Raw genomic sequence first — 13831 nt, 5'->3', positions numbered from 1 at the left:
GTGCCACTACACCCAGCTCTTTTTTTTTTTTTCTTTTTTCATAAGATTTTAGTTTCTTTCTTTCTTTTTCTTTTTTTAAAGATTTATTTATTTATTATGTATACAGTGCTCTGCCTGCTTATACCCCTGCAGGCCAGAAGAGGGCATCAGATCATACTATAGATGGTTGTGAGCCACCATGTGGTTGTTGGGAATTGAACTCAGGACCTCTGGAAGAGCAGTCAGTGCTCGTGACCAGGGAGCCATCTCTCCAGCCCTTTAGTATCTTTCTTTTGAGGCAGGTGAAATCACCTTTGATAATGCCTCAAAGATTGTCTGGCTCCTTGGTATGGAAAGGCCAATATTGTGTTGTCTTAGGATACAAAAAGACACGTAAAGTTGATGCTTAGATTCCCTTGCACCGGAGTTGGACAGAAAATGAAAACAGAGTGGTTTGGGACGATGGGAAGGGTGTGGGCATAAGTTCTTGTTGACAGAGGTAGTTGGTCATGGGTGTACCTTGAAGTACAAAAGGCAGTTCAAACCCTCAGGCTGGGTAGCAGCTGCCATAGTGACCACTGTCTACCCAGTTCAATAGTTTGCTGCTCAGAAACCATAGCTGGATCTCCCTCTGGGCCCCCTCCACAGAATCGCTAGCATGGATGACATTCCGTTTGATATTAACACTAAAGTCTCCCCTAGTTCTCTCAGGGGCTGCCTCTGTTGAGTCAGTGTGTTCTATCATGGCCCTTGAGATGAGGACCACATTGTGCCCTTCCCAGATCATGGCCACCACAGGCCTAGAGCTCACGCAGCTGATAAGGGCTGGGTAGAGTGGTTTCTTCTGTAGGGCCCGATGGTGCTCATCAAGGATGCTCTCTGGGGCCTGCAACGTCTTCATCTCCTACCAGCTTGAAGCCCCGCCTCTCAAAGCATTGTATCACATCCCTCACTAGCTTCTGCTGCACCCATCTGGCTTCAGGGCAACCAGGGTCTGCTCCTGAGGCCAGGAAGGCTCTCCGGAACTGGGGCACACCAGCAGGCCTGGAAAACAAGGCACACTCATACAGGCAGCCACTCTGTTCCAGTTCTCTCTCATTTTTTTCATTGGTTAGCTAGTGTGTAGCTCATTTTTTCATTGGTTAGTTGGTGGGTGTCTCATTTGTTCATTGGTTAGTTAGTGGGTGATGCATTTGTTCATTGGTTAGTTAGTGGGTGGTTCATTTGTTCATTGGTTAGTTGGTTTGTGTCTCATTTGTTTGTTTATTGGTTAGTTAGTGGGTTTCTCATTTGTTTATTGGTTAGTTACTGTGTGGCTCATTTGTTCATTGATTAGTTGGTGGGTGGCTCTTCTCTCCCCTCTCTCCCTCTCCCCTCTCCCTTTTCCCCTCCCCCTTCTCCCCCTCCCCTTTGCTCCCTCTCCCTGTCTCCCTTCTCCTCCCTCTCCCTTTCTCCCCTCCCTCCTCCCCTCCCCCTTCCCCCTCCTCCCTTCCCTCCCCTCCCCCTCCCCTTCTCCCCTTTCTGTTCTTTCTCTGTTCTCTCCCTACCTGTCTGCTCTCTCTTCGCCCTCATGGCTCACTTGCTGCTCTTACCCCTTCCCTAGGCCCTCCTTTCCCTTCCTCCAATAAACTTTCCATTGTGTCATAGTTTCTCAGAGGGCGCACCTCTTGGCCTGGGCCCTCCATGCTACCCCCTGGCTGAATCATTATAAATCATAACAATGCCTCATCTGTTAGAAATGCCCTCCACACACACAGGATATGAAGTGTACCAGACTGCTCCTGCTGCTCCTGCTGCTGCTGCTATTTGGTGTTACACCTGTTTGCCTCCTGTGTGGAAGGTGATGGTTCATCTCATCCTGCCATAGATGGTGATGGAGCCATTGCTTCCCTCAGAGCTGTCCCAGAACACTGGAACCCATGTCCCAGTGCCAGTGTGGACATGGTGGGCAAACTCATGGAAATGGGTTCGTGAGACAGACTGCAGCTTAGTTTAAACATCTTTGGAGCTGGCTGAGTGTGGTGGTGCACGCCTTTAGTCACAGCATTCCGGAGGCAGAGGCAAGCAGATCACTCAGAGTTCAAGGCCAGCCTGGTCTCCAAAGCAGGGCCAGGACAGCCAGGACTACAAGAGAAACCCTGTGTCAAAAAAACAAAAACAAAAAAGAAGTGTCTTTGGGGCAAATGTGCCCCTTTTGAGTACGGGCTCCATTCCAGCTGTTTCTACAGGATAGGGTGGGCACTGGATAGGGTGGGCACTGGATAGTGTGGGCACTGGTCCAGAGGTCTCCATTCTTTCCTGAGTACATGCTGCAGGCTCAGAGACCCTCTCAACCTGTCTTCTTTGTGCTATGCCAGTTTGCAAGAATGACTGACTGCTCTGGAGCCAGGTCCTTCCAGGTCTCACCACCATCCCTAAGGACTCGTGTTGTTCCCATTTGGTATGCATAATAAAAAAATTTTTAATTGCTGGGCGTGGTGGCACAAACCTTTAATCCCAGTACTCGGGAGGCAAAGGCAGGCAGATTGCTGAGAGTTTGAGGCTAGCCTGGTCTACAAAGCAAGTCCAGGACAGCCAAGGCTACAATAGAGAAACCCTGTCTCAACACACACACAAAAACAAACAAACAAACAAAAAACCAATAACAACAGCAACAACAAAAAATTTATTTAAAAACATTTTGATCCAGGTGCAGTGGTTGCATGCCTTTAATCTCAGCACCCAGGAGGCAGAGTCAGGTGGCTCGCTGTGAGTTTGAGGCCAGGTCTACAAAATGAGTCTAGGACAGGGTGACACAGAGAAGCCCTGTCTCGGGGGGGGGGGGGGGGAGGGGGGGGGGGGGGGAGGCAGGATTTTACTGTGTAGCCTAGACTGGCCTCAAAGTCTTTCTGCCTCAACTTCCTAGTATTAGGCCCCAAATTCAGGACAAATGACTAACTGGGGTAGCTACTTAACATATCAAAGTGGACACTGGCCTCCAGGTTCTCCTAGCATCTCTCAGTACCTGTAACAAAGTCACCCTGGCTGGCATACCCTACTCTTACCCTAAACAATCAAGCCCAGGGACCGGTCCCCTTCTGCCAGTTTCTCCTCCCAATATAACTCACCCATTTTGGCTACATCACTCTCCTGGGCTCATGGCCTCTTAGTTCCTAATCCCCTCTCCTGTCTTCCTTTCTCTCTCTCTCTCTTTTTTTTTTTTTTTTTTTTTTGGTTTTTTCGAGACAGGGTTTCTCTATGTTATCTTGGCTGTCCTGGACTCGCTTTGTAGACCAGGCTGGCCTCGAACTTACAGCGATCCGCCTGCCTCTGCTTCCCAAGTGCTGGGATTAAAGGCGTGTGCCACCATGCCCAGCTTCCTTTCTCTCTTTCATTCTCCCTCCTACCTCCTCTCATGACATGTTCACTCTGGACCCCTCCAGACACTTCCAGCTGCTTTCTCCCTCACAGCTACAATATGAGGAGAAATCTCTCATCAGCTGTGCCCTGGCAGCTCTCGTACCCTCACAGCACTGTCACTTCCTCATTTTTTATTCATCTGGTGGAAGTGGCATAAAGGACCAAGCTGCTGGTAGGTAGGTACCGGGCACGTGTTTCTGCTGGCTTTTGCTACCCGCCAAATGACTCCACATTCTAGTCTGACTCCTCGGCTGCTTCTCCATCTGCTCTAACCATTTCTGTCCTTATCTATCTCATACGTGTCCCTTAGGCTCCTGGAGCATCTCCTAGGGTGTATGCAGTAGGGGTACCTTGGTGGTCCAGTCTAAGGTATGCCACAAAGTCACACCATGCAACTGATCTATTAGGGCGTGGGTGGTATACAGGGTAGAGGGGAGAGAGACAGACAATGAGATAGACCAGTAGACGGACAGCAGGCTGTGATAGTGGGGCCCTTTAAAGGGGTGTGTAGCATGCACATAGGGAGAATAGAGCCTCTTGGGAACTTTGGAGATGCAGAGAAAGGGGAGTTCTCCTCCACTGCTGGTGAGAGTGCAAATGTGTACAGCCACTGTGGAAATCAACCTGGCACTTTCTCAGAAAATTGGAAATAGTGCTACCTAAAGACTCAGCTAAGCTGGGCAGTGGTGGTGCATGCCTTTAATACTAGCACTCAGGAGGCAGAGGCAGGTGGATCTCTGTGAGTTCGAGGTCAGCAAGTCCAGGACGGTCAAAGCTACACAGAGAAAGCCTGTCTTGAAAAAAACCAAAGCCAAAACCAAAAAACCAATAACCAACCAACCAAACAAACAAACAAAAAAACAAAAAACCCAAAAAACAAAACAAAACAAAACAAAACCAAAGACTTAGCTATATCATTCCTGGGCATACACCCAAACAGTGCTCCACCATGCTACACTGTGTTCGTGCTCGACTGTGCTCACAGTGGCGTCATTTGCAATGGCGAGATCTGCTCCTTTCCATTCTGTTGCAGGCCTCCAGCCACATCATCTCAACTTGTTACTAACATAAAAGAGTCTCTATTCATATTGGGCGGTGGTGGCGCACGCCTTTAATCCCAGCACTTGGGGAGGCAGAGGCAGGTGGGTCTCTGTGAGTTCTAAGCCAGCCTCGTCTACAAAGCATCTCTAAGCAAGGTCAGGTTGACTGAAATTGTGTTTATGCTCATTAAGAAACTCTAGGGGCTGGAGAGATGGCTCAGCAGTTAAGAGCACCGACTGCTCTTTTGGAGGTCCTGAGTTCAATTCCCAGGAACCACATGGTGGCTCACAACCATCTTTTGCACTGTATACATAATAAATAAACAAATAATTTTTAAAAATATTTATTTATTTATTTATTATGTATACAATGTTCTGTCTGCATGTACACCTGCAGGCCAGCAAAAGGCATCAGATCACATTACAGATGGTTGTGAGCCACCATGTGATTGCTGGGAATTGAACTCAGGACCTTTGGAAAAGCAGGCAGTGCTCTTAATCACTGAGCCATCTCTCCAGCCCAACAAATCTTTAAAAACAAACAAACAAACAAACTCTATAGCCTTTTGTTTCTGAAAATTCCCCAACCATAAGAGCATCTGGCCCTAATCACCAGCTTTACTTAGGACCAATCAAGTTAAAGGTCAGTTAGAAGAGCTTGTCTAGTTAGCAGAAATAACTTGAATCAGAGCAGACCACCTTGTTCCATCATCCGCCCCTCTGCATGAGCTAATTGAGGTTTTTGACTTTATAAACTGACTTTTGGAAATACTAAAAGTCATAGTTCAGTTCCCAAGTCTGAACTGCATCCCCGATGGATCAGTCTTGGGTGTGTGCCCGCTCAATAAGCCATCCATATCTAACTGAGAGTGATGTCTGAATGGCTGTGAGGTTTCCTCTGGACCCTAACACTAATAGCCAGAAACTGGAAACAATCTAGATGTCCCTCAACCAAAGAATGAATAAAGAAAATGTAGTAAATTTATACAAAGGAAAATTACTGAGCTATTAAAAACAAAGATATTGAGGCCGGGTAGTGGTGGCCCATGACTTTAATCCCAGCACTTGGGAAGCAGGTGGATCTCTGTGAGTTCGAGGACAGCCTGGTCTACAAAGCAAATCCAGGACAGCCAAGGCTACACAGAGAAACCCTGTCTACAAAAACAGCAAACAAACAAAAGACATACATAATATGTACTCACTTATAAGTGGTATTATATATATGTATATATACACACACACATATATACACATACATACATATTACGTGATATATATGCCACAGACCCAAACAAGCTAGTAACAAGGAGGGATCAGGGAGGATGCTTGACTCTCAGAGGTGGAAATAAAAGAGACGTTTGAAGGAGATGGAGGGAGGAAACTGGGGGGAGGGGGAGGAGAGGGGAGGGGGTGGGGAGGAATGGGGAAGACTGAGGGAGAGATAATGGAAATTCTTGGGGGACATCTCTGGGTCAGGGGAGGCTCCTGGGAGTATATGGGGTGACCCTAGTTGAGACTCTTCTTTTTCTCGAGACAGGGTTTCCATATGCTGGCTCTGAACTCACAGAAATCCACCTGCCTCTGCCTCTTGAGTGCTGGGATTACAGGCACCTGCCACCATGCCCTGCACTAGTTGAGACTCTTAGGAGTGGAGGATATGGAGCCTGAAGTCCGCCACTTTCTTTAAGCAGGGGGGCACTTCCAGTGGAGGGAGGGCACACCAACCCACCCATAAAACCTTCAACCCACTGGGTAGGATGGCCCATGCCTGTAATCCAAGCAGTTGGGAGGCAGAGACAGATGGATTGCTGTGAGTTCGAGGCCAGCCTGGTCTACAAAGTGAGTCCAGGGCAGCCATGGTGACACAGAGAAACCCTGTCTCAAAAACCAAACAAAAACAAAACAAAACAAAAACAAAAAAAAGTAGCAGAGATTGAGGGAATGGCCAACCAATGACTGATCCAACTTGAGACCCACACCATGGGAGAGAGCCAACCCTTGACACTGTTAATGATACTCTGTTGTGATTGCAGACAGGGCCTAGCATAACTGTCCTCTGAGAGGCTCCACCCAGCAGCTGACGGAAACAAATGAAGAGACCCACAGAAAAACAATAGGCGGAGCTTCAGGAGTCTTGTGGAAGAGTGGGAGGAAGGTTTGAGGGAGTGGGAGAGGTCAAGGACACAAGAAGACTTGGAGAGTATCTAAACTGGGCCCATGGGGGCTCACAGAGACTGAACCACCAACCAAAGAGCAGGTATGGCCTGGACCTAGGCTCCCTACACATATGTAGCAGATGTGCAGCTTGTTCTTCATGTGGGTCCCCTAACAATTGGAGCAGGGGCTGTCTCTGACTCTGTTGCCTGCCTTTGGATCCCTTTCCCCTAGCTGGGCTGCCTTGCCTGGCTTCAGTAGGAGAGGATGCCCTTGGTCCTGCTAAGTAAGGCTTGTTGTGCCAAGGTAAATTGGTACCCATGGGAGGGGAGGATGGAGGGAGGGGGTGTGAGGGCAGAGCTAGGAGGAAAGGAACGAGGGGGCTGCCCACTTGGGTCCCTCAGTATGTAGATCAGGCTGTAAAGTGATTAAGCAAATACATTAATGAATAAAACAAACAAACAAACAAACAAAAACACTACAGCCAGGTGTGGTGGTGCATGCCTGTAATCCCAGCACTTGGGAGGCAGAGGCAGGCAGATCACTGTGAGTTTGAGGCCAGCCTGGTCTACAAAGTAAGTCCAGGACAACCAAGGCTACACAGAGAAATCCTGTCTCAAAAAACCAAAACCAAACCAACCAACCAAACAAACAAAAAAACCCAAAACCAAAACCAACCAAACATACAAATCCAGGCATGGTGGTGGCACACGCCTTTAGTTCCAGCACTCCAGAGGCAGATGGATCTCAGAATTCAAGGTCAGCCTTGTCTACGAAGTGAGTTCCAGAACAGCCAGGGTTACACAGAGAAACCCTGCCTGCCTCAACACCCTCCACTCTGCCTCCAAAAAGACTAGGAAGATAGTGAGAGAAACAGGAGCAGAAAGAGAGGAGAGAGAGAAAATAGAATAGCAGGGTTGTAAGGAGACTGAGGGGAGGGAATCCGATGAGCAGGAGGGAGTGTTTAGGGTAGGGGAGGTGGGAAGGGCTGGGTGCTAGTGTGGACTTGGAAATATGTAACAGGTACTTGTGATTCTGAGGGAGCCTGGAGGCCAGCGTGAGTTTTGAAATGCCAACCAGCATGATAGGCAGCCACATGTCCTTTCACCGGAGTAAGGGAAATGACTCCCTTTGGTAGAGCGGACAAACAGGCTTCACGATTCCTGAGGAATGCTGGCTTTTATCGAACTGCCAGAAATCCTCTTATAGTCCAGGTTGAGCCTGTTTCTGGATGTTTGGATTGCCTTTTGGGGCTTGTGAATTGGAGTTTTCTTTGTACCTGACAATCTGCCTGTAGCCTGCTCAGAACAGACCTGGGGGTCTGTTTCCATTCCATTCTCCCCAGTCATTTTTCTGGGACGTCACCTCTGGGCTGTGAGGAGCAGGGATTGACCATCTGATGAGGTCATATACCAGCCACCAAGAGGGCAGTCCTGAAGATTGGGAGACCCCATCACCACCTTGCTATTGGCTTTCCAGGGGCCATAGCAGTCACATCGTCTCTCATTCCCTTTGCCCAGCTCTGCCCCTGCTATACCGGGTGGTATCTCCTCTCTCCTCACCCTCCTGGCCTTCTGGCGGGGGGCCTCTGTGCAGATCTTCTCTGGTGTTTCAGGTGAGCCACACAGCTTGTGCACCCACCGGGGCCCATGGCCCCAAGATCTTGGGTACTGAATGCAGTGCCCTGAGCGCATCTTTTCAAACACTGGCTGACGGAAGAGGAAGTAGCTAGACAGTAGCCCTTTCAGGGAGGTAGTCAGATCTGACCTCTAAGGCCACTCAACCACCTGTTCCCTGGACCGGCCTCCCAGCATAGCCAGGCAGACCTGTCTGCTCTACCCACCTATGACTCATTCCCACCCACACTTACATTGCTGGGGGAGCCCCTAATTCCTCCCATCCACTCCTCTGGGACAAGCTGGGACTGGGCAGCAGCCTCCACTCAGTGCCACCCTTAGGAAACAGCCCTCAAATAACCCTGAGAAAGTCCTCATGATGCTTCTGCTCCCGTGGGCTCCTTGGGTCCGCCTCTGCTCTGGGCTAGGAGCCTAGTCATTTAGTCATTTACCTGATAGCCAGAATAAGCTGACTCTGCCATCTCAGACACAGAGGCCCTTTCAGGGGAAAGGTTAAGTTTGTGGTGCAGGGAAGCTCTGGGTGTTTCCAGGAAAGCATGTCTGGGCAGGGCACCCAGACGGGAATCCTGAAGTTTTCTAGGGCAATGCCTTCAGGTGCTGGTGCCCTCAGGCACATAGCCTTCCACGGGAAGTCCTGCTCCCCGGGCTGACGCAGTGTTGTCTGCAAACTGCTCTTTTCAGGGTTGGGAAATTTTGTTCATTTCTTATCCCAAGGCTGTCGGATGGCAGCGAATAGGGCTATCTGTTGCTTCCCTGTGTCCTCCTTTCATCTTCTCCTGTGCCCTCCATCTTGTGTCCTGTATTCTTCATCTTCCATTCAGCCCCTAGGTCCTTCATCCTGCTTCCTCTGTTCTGTGTTCATCTTCCATCTTCCCTGCTCTTGCACCGTGTATCCTGTATCCTTCATCCTGGATGCTGGATCCTAGATCCTCCATCTTTTTCCTATATCCTAAGTCCACCATTCTCCACCCTGTGTCCTGCAGCAAAAGTGCCTAGGGCATTCTGAGGCTAGCATATCCTCTCTCAGCTGTGCTGTGGGACTTGAAGCTGACAGCTCTCTGTCTTGGGCTGTTGACAGCTACCTGGCTTCTCCTCATTAGATGCTCTACCCCAGTGTACACCCTTACCCAGCTGTCTTCAGACATGGTCCCCTGAAGACTGGCTCCGGGAACAGTGAAGAGGAGAGAAAAGAAAGTCTTGGTGGATCCAAGGTAGGGAGAATTGATCAGGCAGTGAACAGCTGGTTAAGGGAAACCAACCACTGGAGACCAACTAGCCATAGGAACCAGCTGTTGAGAAACACAAACTGAAGGTCTGGTTTTTGTTTTTCAAGACAGGGTTTCTCTCTGTAGTCTTGGCTGAACTCACTTTGTGGACCAGGCTGGCCTCAAACTCTTAGAGATCCACCTGCCTCTGCCTCCCAAGTGCTAGGATTAAAGGCATTTGCCACCACTGCCCAGCCAAACTGAAAGTCGTAAAGTCCAGGAGAACTTTATTTTTCTGTTTCTCTCACATGCTTACTGTCTGTCTGTCTCTGTTACTCCTTGGGCCAACCCCAGTACATTATTTAAAGTGAAGTTCAATTTTTTTCATTACAGATTACATCATGATTTTTCTCATCTTTTACAATCAATAGGGCATTCAAAAATCAACAGAGCAGGAGAACAATCTAACAAGGAAATACAAACAGTTCTGTATAACCTACAATAACACATTCAGCAAAAATCTATCACTTTCTAAGCAATGGTTAGCATGACCTGATTATTATTTCTTAAACAATATTCGGGAAAATTTAATCATAATTTCCCCAGTGCTAAAGCCATTGTGTTTACATGATTGTCATAGCAACATAGCTTGAGGTAAATGTTCTCTAATAAAGAAAAAACTTGATTTAATCCCAGTCCCAAACCAGCAGGTGTACTATCTAAGCCTAGGCTAACTGCCAAGTGGTCCTTTATTGTAAAATATCTGTAAAGCATTACATCCCAAGCCCACCTTCTATTGCTTTCAAAACAGATTCTAAAGAAACAAGTTTATTTTTCTACAACTAACAGTATCTAGCCAGGTACTGTTATGTCAAGGTCCTAACTTTCTTTCAGGCAGTTTCTGCCTGGCTGGGCTGCTCACAATGGTCAGAGCTAAGGCTCTCATTGTCTCAAGTCTTTGGCCAGATGCCTTCTTTCAGCATTCTCTGTGGAAAAGTTTTCCAGTGTGAATTTCGTTAGGGCTCATAATCAAAGTGAGAACTAGAGGGAAAGACAGTTTTAGGAGAAAAAGCAGATTTCAAAGTAATTTTAAGGCAAAATTACACCTGGGCCATACATAATATTTAGGGGCTGTGGTGATCAGCCTGAGATCTTTGGGACTTTGTCACACAAAGTTTCAACAGTTGTTCTGGATGTCTAGAGATCATGCTGAGCAGTCTGAGGTCTCTGGAATGTTGTCAAGCAAAGCCTCTATGGCTTGTCCTCATGTCTGGAACAATGGCCAGTATCCCCCGGAGAGACAAGAGTGAGCGATGGTTGATTATAGTACCTTAGGCAGGGAACCACAGAAACTCATCCGTGCCCAGGTTAGCAGATCTACCTCAGAGCAGAGGACCTTTGCTACTTACAGCTCTTGGTCCCTTCTTTATGAGAACATTCACTGACTGGGCTGCTTGTTGCCACTTGGCCTGGGAGGAGCTGGCAGCTGAGCTAGCACTGCGTGGTGCTGCGGAAGCAGTTCCCATTGCTGGCTTCTTAGGATCCCTTGACGGTAGGAGTAGCCTGGCCAGCTACTTAGTACTGCTCATCTGTCCACACTGAGTCAAATGGTTCCTGCTTCATGGGGCGAGGCTCCCTGAGTCATTCTTGTTACACCCAGAGCTTAGCTTAGGACCTCCACGGCCTGGAATGTGTGCCTCCTGAGTGGCACTTGGCATCTCTCATCTCTCCCAGGCTGCACTGTAAACACACACCTGATCCCCGAAGCTCTTCTCTCTCCCCAGCTTCACTAGCTCTCTTTGGACTCCCAGAGGCCTTTGCAAGGCCACCTTCCCCTCCACCTTCCTCTTGCCTCACATGGCCAGCCCTGTGCTTGCCAATCTCCTGCCTTTGGGGGCCCACTCAGTCTCCTCCACTGAGGTCCAGCTGTACTTGGGGGCCCCCGATGGAATCCTGAGTTTATGAAGAAGCCCAGTGCTAGAACATGGCCTCTTACAGGACTTAGGCTTAGTACGGTATGAATTTGGAAATAACTTCAACCCATTAGGCTGGTCAAGGCTTATACTCAGATGGCCAGTGTAAACAGCTAGTGCCTAGCATATACCATCTATAGTCTGTAGTGTCTGTGATCGCCGACTCTGGTGTGATCTGAAAGGCAAGCCATGAACACCTTTGTGAGTTTCAGAGCAAGCCCTGTGCCTGACAGGATCGCAAAGCTGATAAGGAAGCAGGTAGCCTGAGGCAGGTACCATGTACAGGGTAACTAGTGACACTCTACACTCAAGGGATCAAGGGGCATGTAGTTTATATTCAAACTCACACCGGGTGTGTTTTGTACTTTGGAGTCCTCCCTATCCATCTGAAGTTCGGGCAGGAGCGAGCATTCCCAGTGCTGCCTGCGGTGGCCTCCAAGGATGAGCAACAGGAAGGTTGGTTGGCTGTGGTAACAAGCTGGGAGGCCCTTGCGCTGGGATTGTGGGGTCGGCTCCCTCCCGTCCCATCGCCTCCAGCAGGAGACAGGTGAGGAGCCTCAGGAAGGAAGTGAGACTGCTCCAATATGGAGACACAAGGAAGGCCAAGAAGGCCAGCCCCAGGTTTTCTGAGGAGACTTGGTGTGGAGACTCACCAGCAAAACAAGACAATCAGGTCTGGCGCTGTTGAATGGGTTCCCGACATCCTCCTTCCTCTTTCCTCAGAACCCCGGCATGTGGCAGGGCCCCGGCGACCAAGACGTCCAGGAACACTGCCAGGCACAGCTTCCTTGTACTTCTTGGCTGGAATCAAGGTGAAGAAATGCAAGGTGGGACTGCTGCTGGACTTCCCGTCTCCCTCCCTCTGGCCTCTCTCCATTTCCTCTTACCTCTGGGGCAAGCATAGTTAATATTCTCTCTCTCTCTCTCTCTCTCTCTCTCTCTCTCTCTCTCTCTCCGTTTTTCTTTTCTTTTCTTTCTTTCTTTCTTTTTTGCTTGTTTTTTGTTTTGTTTTTGAGACAGGATTTCTCTGTGTAGCCTTAGCTGTCCTGGACTCATTTTGTAGACCAGGCTGGCCTTGAACTCACAGAGATCTGTCTGCCTCTGCCTCTGCCTCCCTGAGTGCTGGATTACGGGCATGATCTGCCTGCCTGTGCCTCAGGAGTGCTGGGATTAAAGGTGTGTGCCACTATGCCTGTTTTATCTCTGATTCTTTTTGTTTGTTTGGATTTGTTTTTGATCTTTTTTGAGACAGGTGTGTGTGTGTGTGTGTGTGTGTGTGTGTGTGTGTGTGTGTGTGTGTGTCTGTCTGTCTGTCTGTCTGTAGCTTTGGCTGTCCTGGAACTCCCTCTGTAGACTAGGCTGTCCTCTGCCTCAGAGAGAGCTGCCTGCCTCTGCCTCAGGAGTGCTGAGATTAAAGGTGTGTGCCACCACCACATGTCTGTCTCTGGTTCTTTTTGAGACAGGCTTATCTGTGTAGCCTTGATTGTTGGGGTTAATTTAGAAGTGTGGCCTAATAAATGGTTGTTATAGTCCTATAATTATTATTGTGGTGCTATTTTCTTCTTTTAAAATTTATTATTATTATTATTATTTTTTTTTTAAGACAGTGTTTCTCTGTGTAGTCCTGGCTGTCCTGGACTCACTTTGTAGACCAGGCTGGCCTCAAACTCACAGTGATCCTTCTGCCTCCCAAGTGCTGGGATTAAAGATGTGTGCCACCACGCCCAGCTACAGTGCTATTTTCTAACCTGCTCGAAATCAATGAAACTTATTATATTTTAAAATAGCCTTAGTTAACCTGGGGCAGGGCCGATATTAATCCCCTAAACTACCTCCCATATTGGGGCAGGTATCTCATACCCTGCCCTAGTCCCATGCCATCTGCTTCTAATAATTTCTGTCGAGCTTTCTCCCATTCATAATCCCAAATACTTGCTAATTATCATCATGTGGGCCAAATCTTCATCCATGCCGGCCATGTGCTTCTTCCTCCACCTAACCCATGGTGCTGGCCTTCCTTCTTCCTGCTCTTCCTCCTCAGGTCTCTCTCCCTTCCAGTCTCCCAAAAGCCCAAGAACTTTAGCCACACCCATCTCATTTGCCCTGCTCGGGTGTGATGGCTTTTTATTGGCCAAACAGGAACAAGGTTTCAGGCAAGATTACAAACATTTTGGGTTACATGAGTCTCCTTATTTGGGCAGATCAGACCAACCTCCAACATTGGCTGTCCTGGAGTTGCTTTGTTGACCAGGCTAGCCTCGAACTCACAGAGATCACCTGCCTTAAAGCCTGTTTTAGTTGCTTCCTGAACCTTGCTTCACTAAAGCCCCACTTGAGTAAGATGGTCTTCCCACCCAGTTTGAACCACAGCCTTAATCCTGAGCCTGCCGTCTTTTAAATTTTCAGTTGTTCTTGTTGTTTTTTTTTTTTATTTTTCAAGACAG

The 13831-nt window shown here is 48.4% G+C and overlaps 1 pseudogene; it reads right to left on the bottom strand.

The window, feature by feature from the left end:
- Positions 1-526: 526 nt before the first annotated feature.
- Positions 527-3090, bottom strand: LOC127194152 (nucleoside diphosphate kinase, mitochondrial-like; annotated as a pseudogene).
- Positions 3091-13831: the final 10741 nt, after the last annotated feature.

The sequence above is a fragment of the Acomys russatus genome, chromosome 10 (assembly GCF_903995435.1).
Source record: "Acomys russatus chromosome 10, mAcoRus1.1, whole genome shotgun sequence".
Lineage (NCBI taxonomy): Eukaryota > Metazoa > Chordata > Mammalia > Rodentia > Muridae > Acomys > Acomys russatus.
Note: the sequence above shows the minus strand (reverse complement) of the source record. Positions and strands in the feature narration are given on the sequence as shown.